Here is a 19,168-nt window from a genome sequence, read left to right as displayed (position 1 = left end):
CTTTCTGTATGCTAGATTTAATTGGCATTGGGCCAGAGTCAGAAAGGCATAGGCTCAGTGTGACAGATGGCAGCCCTGGATACATCTCTGCTAGAATTGGACATCATGTTGCATCCCCAGAAAGAGTTTTCTTAGTAAAGGTAAAAGATAAGATATATCTCTTCTAATTTTTAATGCATTAAACCTTGGCATTAATACCAAAGAAAGTTTGGGAATTTGGGATATCATCTAAATCTATTATCACTCTAGGAGTTGATTAAAAGGACAGAATCACAGCAGGTGATTAATTTTTAGATCTATCTAATGCATCAAGCAATCTTAATCCAGAAACTGTCTCATGCAGGTTCTGGTCTCTGGTTACTGACAGGCTAGGTAGGAGGAAAAAAAAAACATGAGCAAGCACATCACCCATAATACCCAGATACTGCCCATCTAGTCTGCAATAGTCGTTCTCCCCACATCAGAAAGTGGAGCAGATCCAGACCCACTTTTCAGTCAGTGTCCTGTGTTTAGAGCCTTGCATAAGGGGCTGGCATAATTCTGTGCAGTAGATGAGCAGGAGCTCATCTCTACGTCAGCCTCCAGCTGACATAGGTTTAGTAGGATTCTTTAGACTTGGCAATCTTTGCCTGGAGATTTTGGAGCTTTAAGTTTCAAATTTAGTCCAGCAGACTTACCACCAAGAAGAGAAACAGTTTTTACCTCCTAAATTCCAATTCAGTCGAAACCAGTATCTAAAAGAGTAATTATTGCTACCAGTGCCTAGCTGTTTAAATCAGAAGTACCATTTTCTTCTTCACCCCATTTCAACTGCTCTTTGAGTATAGTTAATGCCTTTGAAAAAGTGCCCAAAGGGAGTTCTTTCTCTGCTTGAACAAAAATCACCACTTTCAGCTTGTATTTTATTTCTGTTTTGTCTGCATTTCAGACACTTTAAATAGCGATTTGGAATCAGCATTTCCTGCTGTATTTCTCTTTCAGGCAGGGCTGATGTATGTACATTTTGAAAGGATAATCCTCCTTTGTCTCTCCAGCTGAACATTAAACATTACCACAGCAGCATAGCAGAGGGCCACTGAGAGGTGAGCAGAGACTGCCAGCTAGGAAATCTGGAGAGCTCGTGATGAAATCCTCTTCTCAGCTACACTGCCTGTCTACTGACAACTAGAAAATACTTTCCTCCAAGAAGTTGTTTGTAGTATTCAGTCATATATCATGTATACCTTTCTGGAAAGCAATAGCCAAACAACACAATATTAAAGATCCTTTCAAAATTATAACAGTGCATCTCAGTCACTAAAAAATAATGCCCTTTTCTATTCTGAACCTCTTCACTGTTCAATACAAGTGCTTGACCATTATCCCATATTTTACCCACATATCAGGTATTTTTCTCTCAATCTATGTATGCTCATACAGTGCATAAATGCAGGAAAATAGACATATAAATAGTTAAAACCACAAATATCTTGTAAGGAACATAGTGTATTTTGTTATAGTATGTTTTGGAAAGACATTTTGAAGTTCTGTAGATACATAAGCCAGTAGTGCCCTTCTAGATACATGCTGTAAAGCCAAAGTTGCAGCAACCCAGTAACTGGGATCCCAGTTCAGTCTGCCTGGTTCCAGTGCAGATCCCTCTCTCCAGTGCAAGCTTATATTCCTCATCTCTTGAAAGACCAGGTGACAGGCTTTGTTTTTCCTCAATTTCTACTGCATTATTACTAACCTGTGCTTCAACTTCCCCCATTCTCAAAAGCAGCATTTCTTACTGCTTTGCCCCTTTCCCCTTAAAGGGGTTATGATATTATTGACACTGTTCCCTCCCCACCCCCTCAGTGCTCTCACCTCCTTCCTTGTTGATCTCAGTGAGATAAAGACCTTTTCATATCCACGGCCAGGTGTTTCTCTGTCTAGGGTAGGCTTCTCCATGGATGCTTGTGGCCTGCTTGCTGCAAGTTGAATGAATTCAGGTAAGGTCTTTGAGTGGGAGCTGGTGAATCTGAGGATGCTGCAGCTGCTGTTTGAAGCATCAGCTGGTAACAGTTTTCTCTCTGAAGGTACCAACCTCTGCTGTCAGCCTTGTTCCTCCTGATGACGAAGTATCCAGTGCTGCACACACTTGGTACCAGGAGCTTTACCCACCTGCTGCTCTGTGGAGATAGGAGACAGGGTGTGAGTAGCATGGAGCATTTTTCTTGCAGATGTAGAGCCAGAGAGCCTTCACAAGAGTTTAAGGCTGACTATTATTGCCTTTCTTCCAGCTGCAGTCTGGCCTTTGAGATATCCTTTGAGATAGGTATTAAAGGAGAATAGGTTTCACAGCATCTAATTTCAGGCATCTGATTCACTCTCCAGCCCTGCCTCCCCTCCATTCTCTTTACTGAGCTCAGGCAAAGCAGAGCATTCGAGTCAGGGAGACCACATCTCAGGCAGCCATATCCACAGAAACCCCAAGTGTGAACAGCCTCAGAATCAGCATTTCTCAGGCATTCACCCTCATCAGTATCTGCCACAAATACATGCTATATTTGTTTAAACAGGGGAACCCAAACAATGCCTGGATGCCCTGCCTCTGGGTCAGTGAATGAGCTTCAGCCTGTGCAAGACACGTCCCATGGTACGGCCCAAGGACGGCTCCTGCCTGCAGTAATCTCTCTCTTAACCCCTGCAATAGAGGGGGCTGAGGATGGCATCTCTGGAGTCAGTCTTCCCTAATCATGTTTCTCCAGGCAGATTTCAGCTATTGGTGAGTACTCTGACAAGATCTGCCATGGAACTGCCAACGTTTGCAGGGCCCTAGGCTCCTCATTGCCCCTCTTTGGGGTATGGTGTGTGGGCTCCAGGCCAGCCTGGGAGCCTCCCACAGGGAGCCCAGGAGTTCTGACATAATCTGCCCCCAGCCAGGGAAGATTCTGAGTATGACATTACATGGCACACCCACATATGTGCCCCTGTGCACCTCCAAGGAAAGTGTAGCCCTCAGACAAGACAGTTGCAGCCCACACATGGGCTGCAGCAGTTCAGGCCCATGACAAAGAGCAGGGGTGAAGGCACAGCACAGAAGCCGAGGGGCTCCTAAGGGTACCAGCCCCAGGGCAGAGGTATGGCATGCTTGGCACACATTGCATGGGGGCAACCAACTTAGTGGCTGCAGCCTTTGTGCTTCCTGGTCATGCTTCTTTCCCTGCTGTTTGCTGCTCTGCCTCAATTTGTCACATTTACAACATAAAGGACAGGTACATTCAAATAGGAGCCATGTCATGCTGTGTTTTCTCTCAGGGGTGCAGTAAGGATTTTTCTTTTCAAGTAGTTGTCAATAATCTACTGTACTACCACTCAACTACTCAACTACTATTCTAGTTGGGTCAAGCAGACCCAAAAGAGAGCCCTGCCATTTTTTCTCTAAGAATAAATGAGGAACTGACTAATATTTCTGAAGACCTGATGTAAAAAACAAACCCAAACCTGTATCTATTTACATCTCCTGATTAGAAAAAGACAGATTTTTACCAATATTTAAATTTCTTTTCCCACTTAACAGATACTATATGTCAAAAGGGCAGACTACCAACCACAAAGTACAAATTTTAATACAAAGTATAATTAAATGCAGCATGTGCACAAAATCCAAAAGGAGGTACCCACAGGTTCTTCAGGTGCCAAGTGTTGAGATCTAAAGCTATGAGTTTCTCCTCAGAGCACACACAGGTCATAAAGGTAGGGAAGTGACACTGCACACACTACATTTCCTTATGTCCAGTTTTAACACAATCTAATGATCATATGAAGCAACAACAGTGGTTTATTATTACTTGATGAGAGGTAAGAACAATTGGATTTAAATGACAGCATAAACTGTTGCCAAATACATTCCATGCAATCTCTTTTATATATGCATAATTATATACATACACATGTACACATGTGCATGACTTAATGGCATCAAACAATAATTAAGCAAGAGGATATCAGATATCCTTCTTATGCAACTTTATTAAAGGATCCTTAGGGATATAACACAATCATGTTTGTTCTTAATACTTTTCAGGCTTATTTATTTTATGTTACTGACTCAGTGATATCTATAATTATGATTCAGACTTCAGATATTTTCCACACCAGGTTGTGCAAACTGTGGGCTGACTTAGATATTCCTTCTGCATCCTTCGTTTCTGTTGCTAAAATATAGATGTTCCCCTACACTTGAGTTCATTCTTGGCAGCAACATAAATTAGGTACAAATATTTCTTTGAATCTCCTTCTCTAAAGTTTGTTGAACCTCCATCTCTTCAGGATGGCCACATGCTGTTCAGAATTGATCCCTACATCAGAAGCATCTTTCTGCTCAAACACTTTCATGTTAATTTCCATCTGACTTTCTTCAAACATTTTGGCCTTGAAGGAGCTGTATTTTCCACATTTCTGTTTTACTTCCAGTTTCTGCCAAATGATGCTATTACAAAAGCCATTGCTTTTTTATTTCATATAGACTGACTATCAAACACTAGAGAGTAAGTGTAAAATACAGGACATCCTCTGAGAAAGCAAATGCTGGTAAAGGAGAGGAACAGGAAGAAAGAGCCATATAGAGACTCTTCCCAGGGGATGAGGCAGAGAAAATGTCCTTTCTGTTTCCCTTAATTTGTGCAGTATTTTATATTTCTCTGTGACAGAGCCATATAAAAACCTAAGTCTGAAGTATCTTAGCTGCAGGCAGTGTTTAACTCATTAAAAATCTTTCTCCCAAGAAGCTTATGACAAATAGAGGTTCCAAACTATGTCTAATCCAAATTCTTTTAAACTCAGCAAAATCATAGACTGGCACAAAACCAGGGCAGGCTAATCCTACATACACTACACCTCCGGCTCCTCAGTTTCTTCTTGAAGAAATGTACTCCTTAATGTTTCACTATACACATAGGAGCTAATTAAACATGTTCTTCCAGGTCTCTTAAATAAAACTAAGGACTGTTAAAGAAAGAAGCACTCATATAGCTGGATATTTCATGTTACCGTACTCTGCCACCCCAGCCATACTTACTCATTCACTTCCCTGAGATTCCAAAATGACTTTTTCCCTCTAATATTATCATAATGTTGTTTTCCACAAGATGTCTTTAAATACTTAAATAGCACTGTTTTTCACTTCCCATAGCAAATTTCTCTGGCTATAAGTTCCACTTCTAAGTTCCTAACACATTGACATCAGATAATACTTAATTCTCTTCTAGATACTGTTTTTTGATGAAACAGTGCACTGTCCAATAATGTTTCAGCTATAGCAATGCTAGCCAGTGATCCACCTCTACTTAAGTGAAACTATTTATTGGTCATGTTGCATCCCATTGCACATGCTCATTAAAAAAAAAAAAAGTGATGAAAGAAATATTGGCTGTTTCCCAACGAACTAGCAGACAAGTTTTGAAACTAGATTGTGTCCCTCTTTCTGAAGACAACTAACATGTAGAAAATATTGAAAAAAAAACCCCAACTTTTTTTTTTCAGAGGAATTAAAGTGGATGGATAACAAGACATGCATTGGATTTCAGTGTTTAGGGTGGAACTGCAATTTCTGAGAAGAACGAGTATATGGCAATTCCCAGAATCTGCTTTTCTTCACACAAAGGCCTGTTAATATGAGCCTACCCATGACATAAAAAACCAACTTCTGCAGTGGGCTTCCACCAGTGTGAAGCAGAGTGAGTCTGTGTTCCCAGTTCATGATATTCCTTAATTTTCTGCTTACAAAAATACACGAATAAAGATCCTTTGGTATGAAAGCTCAAATTTTGCTGTGATAGAATCAGATTTTCGTTGTTTTGTGATTGTTGAAAAAAAGAGAAGCAAAGCCAAGGTTAAACAACTCAGGGAATGGACCTTAAATTCTAGTTGGTTTCTAATCTACTAGGGTTTTTTTCTGTGTTTACTTGCACATAACCTTCAGGAATAATAATACTTCCTGCTGCTGTAGATCTTTCCATCTCAGGAGCTCAGAAGATCTTTTCAAACATGAATATGCTATATATCACCCAACCCCTGTTCTCAGAAGTCTAGGTATCCCTTAGCACGTAGGCATCAGGCAAATAATATGACATTCTCAAGACTACACAAAGAGCTTAGATGAACCTATGCCTTAGTCACAGCTAATTTTTCTGCTATGCTCAAGTATCTTAAGGATTAATCCTGACAAGTCTGTGTAACAGTAGTTGTACAGACCTTATGCTTTTGTTAAAAAGATTTTTTAATAAAGAAAAAAATGCCAATTTTTTTAAGGCATACAAAATTAAATAATCAGTTTTCAAGTTCTTCCCCTGCCCTTTTCAGAGACAAAATGGAAATATGAGAGAAATGGAAGGAAAAGAGAAAGGGAATTTACAGCACACAATCATAAAGAAGAGAAAACCCAAAGAAGTCATGGAGTTTTTACCACAGCTTTTAAAGCATTTAATAATGTTACATTAAAATTTTTAGTTATTTAATAAGAATTTTTGGCTAGTATTTGATCAACTAATTTGTTCAACTCAAGGGCCTTATCAATAGTACGTGATTTTAATCCTGTGCCAGGTTTAGGTGTCTTTGCAGAATCAGATCCATAGACAGCAAAGCAAGCTGAAATCCTCATGATTATTAAGATGATATTTAAAGCCTTTATTGCATGTTGCATTTATACTGGAAAGGTTAAACTGATCATACTTTCTGAACATCTCCACAATTTTTCTTGTTTTTGCAAAAAGCAAATATTCTAGGTTAGTGAAAATTATAACAGCTTGGGAATGGGGGAAGATAAAAATCAAAAGGTAAAACTCTTGTTTCTGTGACACATTTTTAAGAGGCTTTCTCTTACTCATATGATGGGAAGAATGTAGAATGTACAGAAGCCAGAGGGAAAACTTCTTAGCAGTTATTTTGAGGACAGCTCAGAAATATTGTTCAAATAATTCTGGTGAAACTATTTGTGTACAAGACTCATAAAGAAAACAAATGAGAAAGGTGAGCAGTTTCTCAATTCTGTTCTGTTCTTCACTCAAAAGGGAGAATACCAAGACCATGATTTTATTTATTTTGATTCACATGGTGTCTATCACTGGGATAGCTTGATCCTGCAGAAGAAGCACAAAATAAAGAGTAGAGAAAGAAACACACTTGCTGAAGAGCCAGACGAAAAGGCAAAAGCTTGTCTGCCTCATTTATTTATTAAGAGCTATAAAAACTTTCAGAAGCACCTCTCTGCTCTGAATCTCATCTCATGAATTAAAATAGCCAGTAATATGCAATATAGGAAGGACAGCTCATCACAATTCAGCACATAAATATGCAACAGTTATGAGGAAAAAATAAGCTGAAGGCTGTTCATCTCTCAATTCAGTCTTCCTTAAGAACCTGGGAAAAAGACAAATTTTGAAGGTTAAAAAGACAGACTAAAAAATGTCCTGAAAATAGTGGTAACGGCATCAAAGTCATGAATACCATATAGAGTGAAGCATTCAAAAGGCCTTGCTCAGCATGGCACTTGCACATCAGCTTAGCGGTGAATGAGAGGATGATCATATGGAATATTCGGAGCTATTCATCCATTTAAGTGTCTAAGGGGTTGCTCCTGAAGGTGTGTTTGGTCATAGTAAGAAACTTTAATTTACAGTATGCTGCTCTTCTCATCCCCAGTGCAATGGAGAAAATAATCCCTAAAGAGGATGAGACATCGATTTTCATCCTGTGTGTTCCACACAGTCTCTTTGATATAGCAGAAGGTGCCTAAAAATTTAATTGTCAAACAGTTCCTACTCTGGAAGCAAGCATAGTTATCTTCTGATCTCAAGTCAGTATTGCTAAGAAAAAATCCCAGCTTATAATTGTGTTGATTCTTTCTGCAATGCATTTCAGTGATAGTTCTCACTAAACAAAATGGGACTTATTCGAGTTTATCAATATAAATGTAACAGTGACCAGTTCTAATGATCCCAGATGATCAATTTTCTCCACAAATGCTTGCTTCTGGTGGATAAACAGGAGATCTATACATTGGAAAGCAGTACTGAGTCAGCCAAATGCCTTATTGAGCAGCCATCTCTGAGATAACTATCTGAGACTGGTACAGCAGTCATCAGCATGGCTGATAATTTTTGCTTTTGCCCATGTAGTTCTTGATTTCAGTGCACAGTTAGTTGGCTTCTCAATCAACTGAAGTCCAAGCAATTATTTCATGTTGTTATTTTTCTAAATGTCTTGAAAATTCACAGGTTTCTTTTCCATACCAGGCAATGCAAACAGATCAGGACAGTAGCATGAAGGTACTTTGTACCTACTTTAACAAGATCTGTTACCTTCTACTGACTTTTTGATGGATATTATAATATCAGTGGAGAGGCATTTGTTTTAGAATTAGCAAAAGCTAGGAGAATACCATGCTCTGTGGCATCACATCTGCCAAAGCTACTTTATCTACTGCTAAAGTCTGAGCCGTGTAAACTTTGTCCTCATGGAGGAAAGGCAGTGGTATCAACATTGTTTCATGGTTTATCCTTGAAGATAAGATAGCTTTCTATCAACATCAGAATTTACTGCATCCATGGCTTAAGGCTAAAGTTCCTGAAGGAGTGTAATAAAGCTGTGCTTACAAGGCCTGTGCCACTACTAAATCATTTACTTCTCAAACTCCTTCTGCTCCTTGCAGCACTGCCCAAGCCTTGGTGTTTGAAAGATTATATCATATATATTTTTACTAATACAAATTTACCTGTTTAGTTTCTGCTATAAGAAAACTATAATAAGTTCTATACTACCCCTGGCTGGCATAATACAAATGGTGATTTGTCCCTGTCTCTTTAAGATTGTACTCCCTCCATTTAATTTCACTTGCACTCAGATATCTGTAGAAATTATTTCATCAATACACTTTTATCTCTCATGATATTCAAGAAAATAAAGTAGGTCAATGGTCAGATAAATTTGAGAGAAAAATGAGAAATATGATCTTTTCCTCCCCTCCTTTCCTTTTCAGGCTCAGTTTGGAACTGAATGTTACCAGTCCTTGGAAGGATGCCAAAATTCAATATTGTGCTGATGGGAACATGAATAATGCATAAAGAGACACTTCAAACAGTGTATAAAATCTGAGGCACAAAATGTCTAACAAGGCTAAACCAAAGGCTTTGTAAAAGTTACGGCAGAACCAATTGTTCAAGTACTCTTAAGACTGTTCCATCCCATTCGAGTACAGATGCCAATAACTGACAGATTTCTTTGCAAGAAAATTGCTATGACCCTAGTAAACCATAACGTGGCATTAAATATTCTGAATTTAGACACACACACAAAAAGGTAGCCATTAATAAAGATCATACATACAAAGGCATTCTAAAGTTTTGGGTTTGTTGCTGTTTTTTTGTTTCAGTTGGTTGGTTGGGGGGTTTTTTGGGGCAGGGGGGAAAGGAGAAGTGTCCCTCAAAAATAAATGCATGTTGTGTTGGGAATCCCAAAACCAAAAGGACATAAAATGACAGGTAAAACTACTGGGTAAAGCTAGTTATTTTCTCCAAAACTCCCCCCCACCCCTGCTTTTTATTTCATATGATGAATACCAGATCTACACTTAACACTGTAGAAGCTCCTTACTTCCTTCCACAGACAAACATGACTAAATGTTACACACCCAGAGTTATGGATGAATAGGTCTATTTTTTATATGAAGTCTTTTAAAATTATATAAATGCTTCTTTTGTCTTTTTCTGTTTTCTTTTGCTGTGTGATTTGTTGGTTTGGTTTGGTTTTTTGTGGTTTTTTTTTTCTTTGTTTGGTTGGGGTTTTTTTGGTTTGGTTTTGGGTTTGTTGGAGTTTGGTGTTTTTTGTGGAGTTGTTTGGTTGGTTGGTTGGTTTTTGTTTTTTTGTTTGTTTGTTTTAAGTGGAAGATGGAAACGTTCCAAATACTAAAAATTTTGTTATTGGTGGGCTTCGGGAAAAAGTACAGACTATGTAATCCATGAAACACTATGGTGACATTCACACTTTGCCCTTTGGACTAACATGACAGGACTAGAGCTTTTCATCAGACTTCCTGAGACAAAATTGTGCATTGCTCCCTGTAAACTAGAGGCATGGTGTGAGATATTCAGAGAGGAACATGGTGACTGGGAATGTGAACTTGAACCTGCCTTCTCCAGAACTCAGACTTACTTCCACGTGAGTAAATGAGAACACGTAGAACAGGAGAGTGATTAAGAAATAGAGAAAATTTTAAAAAAATGGGGAGGAAGGGGTGACACACACATCCAGAACCCCAGTAATGCATCTACGGTAAGGCACTGATGCTTGTAGCAAACACACTCCCAGTGTGTATATACACACATGGACTCACCACAGGTGATTTGATTTAAGGACTGGCCAAACTCCTTGCTACATGGGCTAATAGCAATTTCCTAGCTAGATAAAGGGAAAAAGGAGGAAAAATGTGCTTTGTTGGAATGTCTGAATCACGTAATTTCCGGCGGCTACCCTTGCTGTGGCACAACATATTGCAGCATCTCTGTTTGAAGCCTGTACCCAAAGGCAGAATGTAGCCATATGAAAACAGATGCAAGTGATATTATAAATATTGTGGCCCTTCACAAGCTATCACTCAGAGGAAACAGACAGAAATAAAATTCAGCACTCTAAAAATGTGAGTTGCAGAACATGTTCTGATGATGGAGGATGGCGACAAATTAGGAACCTACGTAGTAATAACTGTGAACAAGACTGAACATCCTCAGATGATTGTATCATCATATCCACAGAGCTGTCATTGAGGGTCAGGAGCTGTTTCCTTTATAAACAGTGTCACTCACTATTTCACTATTCAGCTGTTTTCAGTCATTGTAGGCTGAAACTTGGCATTCACATAATCAGCTCAAATGCAAATCTGTCTCTAAAAATTACTTAAATGGGTTAGGCCAAATTTAGTACTGAAGCAGTAAAAATAATAATTTAGGTATGGTTACATATTGGCTTACAATAGAAATGTTACTTCTAACCAAATGGAAATTCAAAAGATTTAAAATATAGCAGCCAAAAAGTGAAGGTGGATAAAACCTTCCACATCTCAATACATGCTAATAATAGAAAAAAAAAAAAAAAGACAATCATAAGCTTTTTCCTTACCTCATGCAGTAAAAATAAACCTATGAATTACATCAGAATTGGCATCAAACTCTGACCCTTTCCTCCTGTAAAGCAACGGCCAAAATTTACAGGATTATAGTGTAACTGAAGTTGTAAGGGACCTCTGGCAGGCACCTGGTCCAGCCTCACTTGCAGCAGGGCCCAGGCTAAGTGCAGGCAAGGACCCCGCATTAGAGAGTGCATTGCTTACAAATTCAGGTATTATTCAGCGTGACAAAACTGAGCCTAAGTCAAGAGAACAAGCGTAGACCAGCCTTTGAGCCTTTCTGCTTTTTGACAAAGAGGTCAGCTCAAGCAAAATAAGCTCTATGCTTCCAGTGTTTCAGCATCCGTTTTTTATAGCAGCTTAATCTGCTGCTGGGTTACAAAACATCCAAGCTTTGAGTCTAAGCCTTCTCTCATTTACACCAAGGTTAATTTATATTTGATACAGTGCAGTTGTGAGTGCAACTAAAGTATATGAGAGCTGAATCAAACACAGTTGTTTCATTTTCTTTTCATCTGAATACCGGTTAAGTCTTTATTCTCTAAACTGAAGCTTACCCCAATGTGCTTTTCAAAAGCATTTGAGCAGGATGACAAAAGAAAGCTATTGTCCAGATTTCTTGTAAGATGCACACCTCCTTTTTTCACCCATGTTTTCAATTTCTTTCTGGCTGAAAATAACAAGCTCCCAGAAAATATTTACCAAATTGGGAATAGCTTGATTCAGATCTTCAAAGAGAGCTTAATGTTGGAACAATTATTTATAGTAAATCAAACGCTTCTTTTACCTGCAAGTGGCCACTTCCATGGCTCTTTCTCATCACATTTTCAAGCACTTTGTAACACCATGTAGAGAAAAAAAAAGGGTTGGGTTTGTCTTTTTTTCATTATTACAGTAAGTTCTGAAAGCACAGAGTTCATGACTCACCTCACCTCACAGCCATTGGATTCCCAGTGCTCTTTATCATACAAAAAAAGAGAAAAAATGATGTCAACATTGTCAAAAATGTAAGTGGAAACAGCTAATATGTATGAGCAAACTCCAGGCATCTCTGAATGTGAAGATTTGTTTCTCCAAAGTTACAGATCCTGGGACAAATGACCACTATGATTAATTGTTCATTTTCAGCCAAGGAAAAAATTTGAATTACAATTTGTTATAAAGGAATAGTCTCATAGAATACTTGCTCAGCTGCGAAAAGTTCCATTTTGTCATCACTTGAGACAACAGTCAAACAGAATAATATAAATATATTGAAGAGTAAACAGATTTTGAGACTGGCGTACTGTCCTTGCACCCAGTCCCCCACATACATCAGCTGGTGTCATATTTAATATATTGATATCAGGGTCACTGTTGCCACATGTTTAGTAGTTTCCATGAGTAAGAGTCTGTCTTATTAAAATCCGGTGTCAGTAAGAGTTGTTCGGATTTAAAAAGTCTTGCCTTGGGAGATAACCTTTTATTCAAGCTCTGAGCTTGAATGTTCATGTCATGACTGGTTTTTCCAAAATTAAATGATATTTACGTTGCAGGCGACGTAATTTTGACTCACCCACGATTTTAAGAAGTGAGTCCAGAAATTTTTTGCAATAATATAATGTATTAAGTTCTCTGTTGTGTTCAGGACAGATAGCCACAGCAAGGCAAAAGTTGGAAGGATAATTTCAGAGCTGGAGCAGTAATTAACTTCCAGTCACCTTCTGAAGATGAATGAATTTTGCCAGTTCTGCTGATACAAAGAATCACAGAAGATAGATAAGGTAAATATTAAGCTCGAATTGTGAATGGTCTGAATTCAGTAATAAAATCTCACATCATTACAGCACCTTCAGGATGGTATGTTAGCTTAAAGGCTCCATATCACTTCTTGAGTTTTTCTTTCCTCAAAACAAGTCCTCTCTTTGAATAAACAGACACCTCTTTGACCACAAGCTATTATACTGGAAAGCATGAAACATTTGAAAGAAGCATTTTGGCCTTCTTTCCAGACCATTTTCCAGCTGACATTATTCCTAAGGCTGTGCTGTAGGCCTGCATTCATTTCAGGGTCACACTCTCAGTGTTTATTCAGGCTGTGTCCCTTGGATTTAATTGTTCATTTTATGCTACCCTGTGGCACATTCTATTTCTTCTGCTTGTCCCACATAAACAAACATGTATAAACCCACTGAACAATAAATACCCAGATAAATCCCCTTGATTAAGTGGTTATAGGTGCCTATATTTAAGTTGGAGGCTGCAAAAAAGTGTTTTGGTTCATGTATTCAAAAGAAGCTTGACTCTCTTATGTTTATCAGCAATGTAGGGAGCAGTTACATTTTCTTCAAAGGAGGCTAGCTAAACTGGTAAGTGTTTTGGAGATACAAATTATGCTTTTAGAATATGTAAATATTTACCCAATAGAAGCTTTAGCCACTTTCCAAACTGATCACTTTAATCCATTTCTAAATCTCAGATTTAAAAAAGAAAAGTATTAGAAAAAATATAGCCATGCTCTCTGTTTTTTGAGACAGTGTTTTAAGAAAGCACTTTGATACTTCTCTTGAAACGTTAAACTAGTTTTTCCTAGTTGGTTTACAAGACAAATCCCAGTTATGTCTTACAAAGGGATATAGAAAGTCTTCACAGCAGTTTTCTATTGGCTTCATATATCTGTTTATTAGTAGGATTTTTGTAGTTTGACAGATTGAAAAATTGCTGCAAATTAGGTTGCAAGCACAGTCAGGCTTCTGCTTCATGTCTGCAGTTCTTTTCATATGAAATACATATGAAACGCTGGACATTTTTCTATGAGTGAGAGCTAACAGCTACAGCTTCAGACAAATGTGAGAGTGGGATTAGAAATTGCCAGTTCCATGATACCCTCATTGTATCTTCATGCTGATGCATTGAAATGAGTAGATTGCCATTGGAAGAACAAGACAGAAACCGGTCACTTCCCATGTCATGAACTCTCTGCAGCTTCACTGACAACACTTCAGCAGAGGAGCACAGCCAATGTTAAAATAAACTTTGCTGCCATACTACAGTGGCAGAAGATTTAGGATGACTGTAATATGTCATGATCATGCGACACTGTGGGTCTCATAACAGGGTGGGTCTCCCTGGGCTTTCTTGCAGATGAATGTGGCTTGTCAGTGTCAAGGGGTAGAAAGACTTTATTCAATCCACAGGTTTGGTTAGATAGGAACCATACGTTTCATCTTCTAATCTCTTCTAGAAATTTGGCCTCAAACGTTCAACATTTTTGGGTGGTTATAGCCCACATAGAGGTTCATTTCATCTATTATTCATTAATATGTCAACGTCCACTTAAAATAACCTCAGTTCATTTTGTTTCATATTTAAATTTGTTTCATCCTAGGCAGGACTTTAGAGTGGTGTGTAGATCCACATACAACATTTTAAGCTATCCTCTAGGTAAAATAAATTACAAAAGATGTTACAAGAAGTAAACTAACAGCATACAGGTTTTGAGATTCACGTGTCTGAAATGCAAAGGCCGCCTTCTGTTACATCAATTTCATCATTATTGAGGTAGTACTGAAGATTTACACAGGTATGAATAGGAACAAAATCCATTCCCTGATTTTTTCACATCAATTAATGTAAAGTTGATAAAAGAAATTTTTTATCTCTTCCACTGGTTCCCCAGACTACCCTACTATAAATGCTAAGTATCCCACTATTTTATCACTTACCATAAAATATCTGCACAAAGCCCTTGAGGATAGAAATCCATCACAGTATCTTGTCACCACAGAGTTTAATACTGTCTGATGTGTTTTCCTTGCTCAAATAGTCTTTTTGCATCCCTTTATTCTCAAATAATGCAAAGACATTTGTCTTTACTTCCATCGAAAAAGAACCCATATCAGCTTAATTTTCTTGCAGCGCAGCTGTTTAATGAACTAGTACATTCCCATTTCCAGAATCCATCAGAAAGTGTATCCAAACCTGCCTTGCTCCATTATTCTGTATTTCAATTAAATCAGTTGAAAAACCAACTGTTTATGAGCTATTAGGTGTAACTTCACCTAGACTTCAAATGATAGTATCAATTCCTCAACATCTTTGCCTTAGTCACTCACAGGCTGATGTGCAAGACAGGTTAAATTTGCATCCAGATGAGCTCCATGAGCATTTTTAGGATGGGGGAGGGACAGTTGTTCAGTTGATGTAATAAACTACCCAAATCAAAAACAATTAACCAACAGTTCATTTAAAAAATCTTTTTATTTAACAGGTTTAGAGGAGCATATCCTTTTGGCAATTTCAAACATTCGTTAGTTCACTTGTTGTCAGATTGTTGACTCTACCATTTTAGTACTTGGAGGGGAAGGGAAAACAATACAACACAGTTTTACCCGTTAGGCTATTATGAGAAAGACAATACTGAACTCAATGGATCAGTTTTCTACTTGATGTCATTTGACATGTCTCATGTGCTTAATAAGAACTTTTCCTACCATTAGTAGCGAGAAACTTTTTAAAAAGTGGAAGTGGAAAAAAAACCCCAAAGCAAAACACCAAAAACCAACCACAAACCCAAACCAAAAATTCAGCCTCTCTATTATGTTATATTTGAGACAAAGAAGCATCAACAACAGAGGGAGAAAAAAGGGAGCCAGAGTTTTATCTCTATATCCAGACTGAGGAAGAGCATGTTTTCTCAATATACAGAGAACAAATACTCATACTAACTGCAAGCCAGCATTACCCTCTGTGTTACGGGGTACCTCTAGGAAAGGTGCAGTAATGGGAGCCTTGGGAACCAGTCTGTCTTTGGGAGACAGGTAATGATGCTCAGATGGAGATCTTGTCACCAGGAAGTCCCAAGAGATGAGTTCTCCTTTAAGCAAAGCAACAGATTCTTTTCAAGATGTAGTTAACTGAGTTGATATTGTCTACCTTCCTGCTGAGAAAGGGCATACATAGAATCATGTAAATACCAAAATCTAAAGTTAAGACAGTTAAGATTTAAGCTTTCATTCACCAGTCTTTGAATTTATATCCATTACTTGAAGTTTAGTAAGTACTAAATTAAGTACTAAACTAAGTAAGTACTAAACTAAGTACTAAACTAATCCATAAGTAAATAAAAAGAGATGCATGAAGTCGTTGAAGGGTGTAAATAGCTAGATATTGTGATGTAGAAAGCATTATGAGATGCAGAATAGAAATATATCAAACAAGACCTTGAGATATTGTACTTTGCTGAACTCTCATGATATTAAAGTAAAAATGCTCTAGAGGAAATCATGTCAACAGTACAGGTAAGCAGAGGGAAAAGTCTGCAGTATGAAAATCTGCAACATGAAAACCTAGACTTCAAGTTCCTCTGTAATCACTAGGAGGAAACAGGTAATTGCAGAAAACTGCTCCCTTCAAACTGCTTCTCCAACAGAAGACCAGATCTGTCATTAGTCTAGAAGTGATGTAGGCTTGTCATAGCCTTCCGAAGTTAGGTGAGATAAATTCCACCCACTTGAGATGGAATATGTTATATTTGAGACAGGAGCTGACACAGCCTTTTGTGCTGAGAACACTTAAGAACAGCAAAAGTAACAAAGAATGTAAGTGCTCTGACTGTGGCTGAGACCTCGTCAGAAGCTCTGATACAGACAGTAACTTGTTTTGCCATGTACTGATTTATACCTACAGATATTACTTGGAAATACCTGTATAATATTTTTTTCAGCTCTGAGTGGTTAGTTAAAAGTTAAATAAACAGTTCTTAATGCATCTGTGATCCTCATACTCCTGGCTATGCATGAGTAATAAGCATTCACCAAAAAAAGAATGCATAATAAATGAAGGTATTGAGGCTTTTTAACCAGCATGCATGACAAGCTTCATTTCACATCCAAAATATTCAAACAAGTAAGGAGGAAAAAGAATATGAAAAGGCCCTTCCCATCCTTCTGTTCAACAGCCAAATGTAATCCCAAATAAATTTCAGGAAAGCCAAATATTATTTCAGGTTCTGTCTCTTCGAGTGCTTTAGGGCACAATTACCTTATCTGCACTATAAATATCTATAAACAAAACTCAACCAAATAACCCTCTAAAAATAACTAGGGTTAGAGAACAGACTGAAAATCAGCTATGTTCTGCATCACAAGATGAGGCATGCATTTTCTCCTGCCTGGAATATTTGTGGTTTTCAGGAACATTCAAGCCTATAGAAGCTTCCAAAGCTCCTACCTCACTATATAAACAACACAGTTAGTGCTCGACATTTGGGGCTGAAGCCTCGTTGCTTTATTCACATGCATAATCCCCCAGCACCCACAGGTCAGATTTTCCTTTTGGTATCTCTGGTGAAACTTTATAGCAAGTCAATTGTTTTTTCTTCAGATATATAGATTAACTAGGTCATAACCTACCCCAGAGGGAGTGTTGAAAAGACCAGTGCAAGCAAGCAACATCATTATATCCTGCACAATTAAAAGGCACCCTTGCCTTTTCTCTTTAAATTTAAAGAAAGGGAGTTGTGCAGTAATGAAAGCAAAAGAACAGCTAGCAGACGTGATGTTACTAATTCTCTTTCATTTATTCTTCTTCACTCTTTCATGGTAACGTTTCTGATAGTAAATTTCTGTTGGCTTTCTGCTGCGAATATTCCCTGGTTTTGGCAAAAACATGTTTCCTGTAGATCTACTTGCATGTAAATACCAAAATCTAAAGTTAAGACAGTTAAGATTTAATTCTGTAAATTTAGCTCACTTGTATCAATGCAAAAAAGCAATTTAGCAACTTGTACTTTATTTACCTTTAAAGTTACAAATCTGGTTGAGAACGATTACTGTAATACCAGGCATTTGATTAAAATAACCGAATGTTGCAACAGTAACATTTAAAATCAAAGCGGATATACAAAGTGTGTCATGTATACCAAAAGAATAACAATCAAGTCCTCCATGCAAAGGGCTATGAATTATATTTAATAATCAATGGCCTACAATCTGAGTCCCTAAGTGTAGTATAATTAAAGAGTTCAAGTTCTGGTCCTGAAAACGAGCTTTTTTTACTGTCTACTTTTAGGACTTAACACCTACTGATCACTGTTAAATCACTCTTCTACAACTTTAGGGCAAAATTCACTGTTGTTTATGAAAATATCCTTTGCTACTTTTGACAATTAGAATAATTCGAAACACAATTTAAGTGTGACTGAAGAGAAAATATACTAGCATGCTGACCCGGGCCCTTGGGTCCAGAGCATGCTGAAGCTCAAAGAACTCTACAATTCACTTTTGTGCTACCCTAAGCCTAGAAAGGGTTTAGGTCCTATCACCCACAAGAAACCCACAGGCTGTTCACACCTATGCTGGTTAGTAACAGTACCTAGCACATTTAAGATGTGCTCTAAGATGTGCTATTGACTTTACATTAAACACCCTTCTCTATAGAGAAGCTGTAAAAGACTTGGCAGAAACAAGTGACAAGGTGGCAATGCAGGGGTTCCTCCAACAGAGGAACAGAGTTCCTTTATGTTCTCAAGATGTACCATTAAATCTTGGGTAAATACGACCATGACTTTTGAGCAGATCTTGTATCACCCTCATATTGATAGCAGTGAAGCATAGAGCTTTAAGGGCATTCACAACTCATCAGGGCAAAATGTGTTAATAGTTCGTAAAAACTATTTCTATTGGATGAGTACTCTACACTAGTTTGTTGTCTTTCCACAGTAATGATCAGGTGTCTAATATAGAGCAAAAACTGATTGCAGGTCATGGAGGAAGAGAAATGACAAAATAAAAAACAGGTAAAAAATTTCTCTCTTGACAGCATATAAAAAAGATACTGTGATAGTTTCAATTCATTAAATGCCAAGTTAATCCTTTAATAATGTAGGGCAAAACACCTACCAAACTGCATGAGTATGTAAGTATGTGGCGAGTGCTGGTCTGAGAAAAATCTTCTCTTAAAAGGGAAGGATACGATCACTGTTTTATTCTCATGACTGATAGACTGTTTTCATGCAGATTGCTGCAAGTCATATTATTATTAATT

The sequence above is a fragment of the Pseudopipra pipra genome, chromosome 1 (genome assembly GCF_036250125.1).
Source record: "Pseudopipra pipra isolate bDixPip1 chromosome 1, bDixPip1.hap1, whole genome shotgun sequence".
Lineage (NCBI taxonomy): Eukaryota > Metazoa > Chordata > Aves > Passeriformes > Pipridae > Pseudopipra > Pseudopipra pipra.
Note: the sequence above shows the minus strand (reverse complement) of the source record.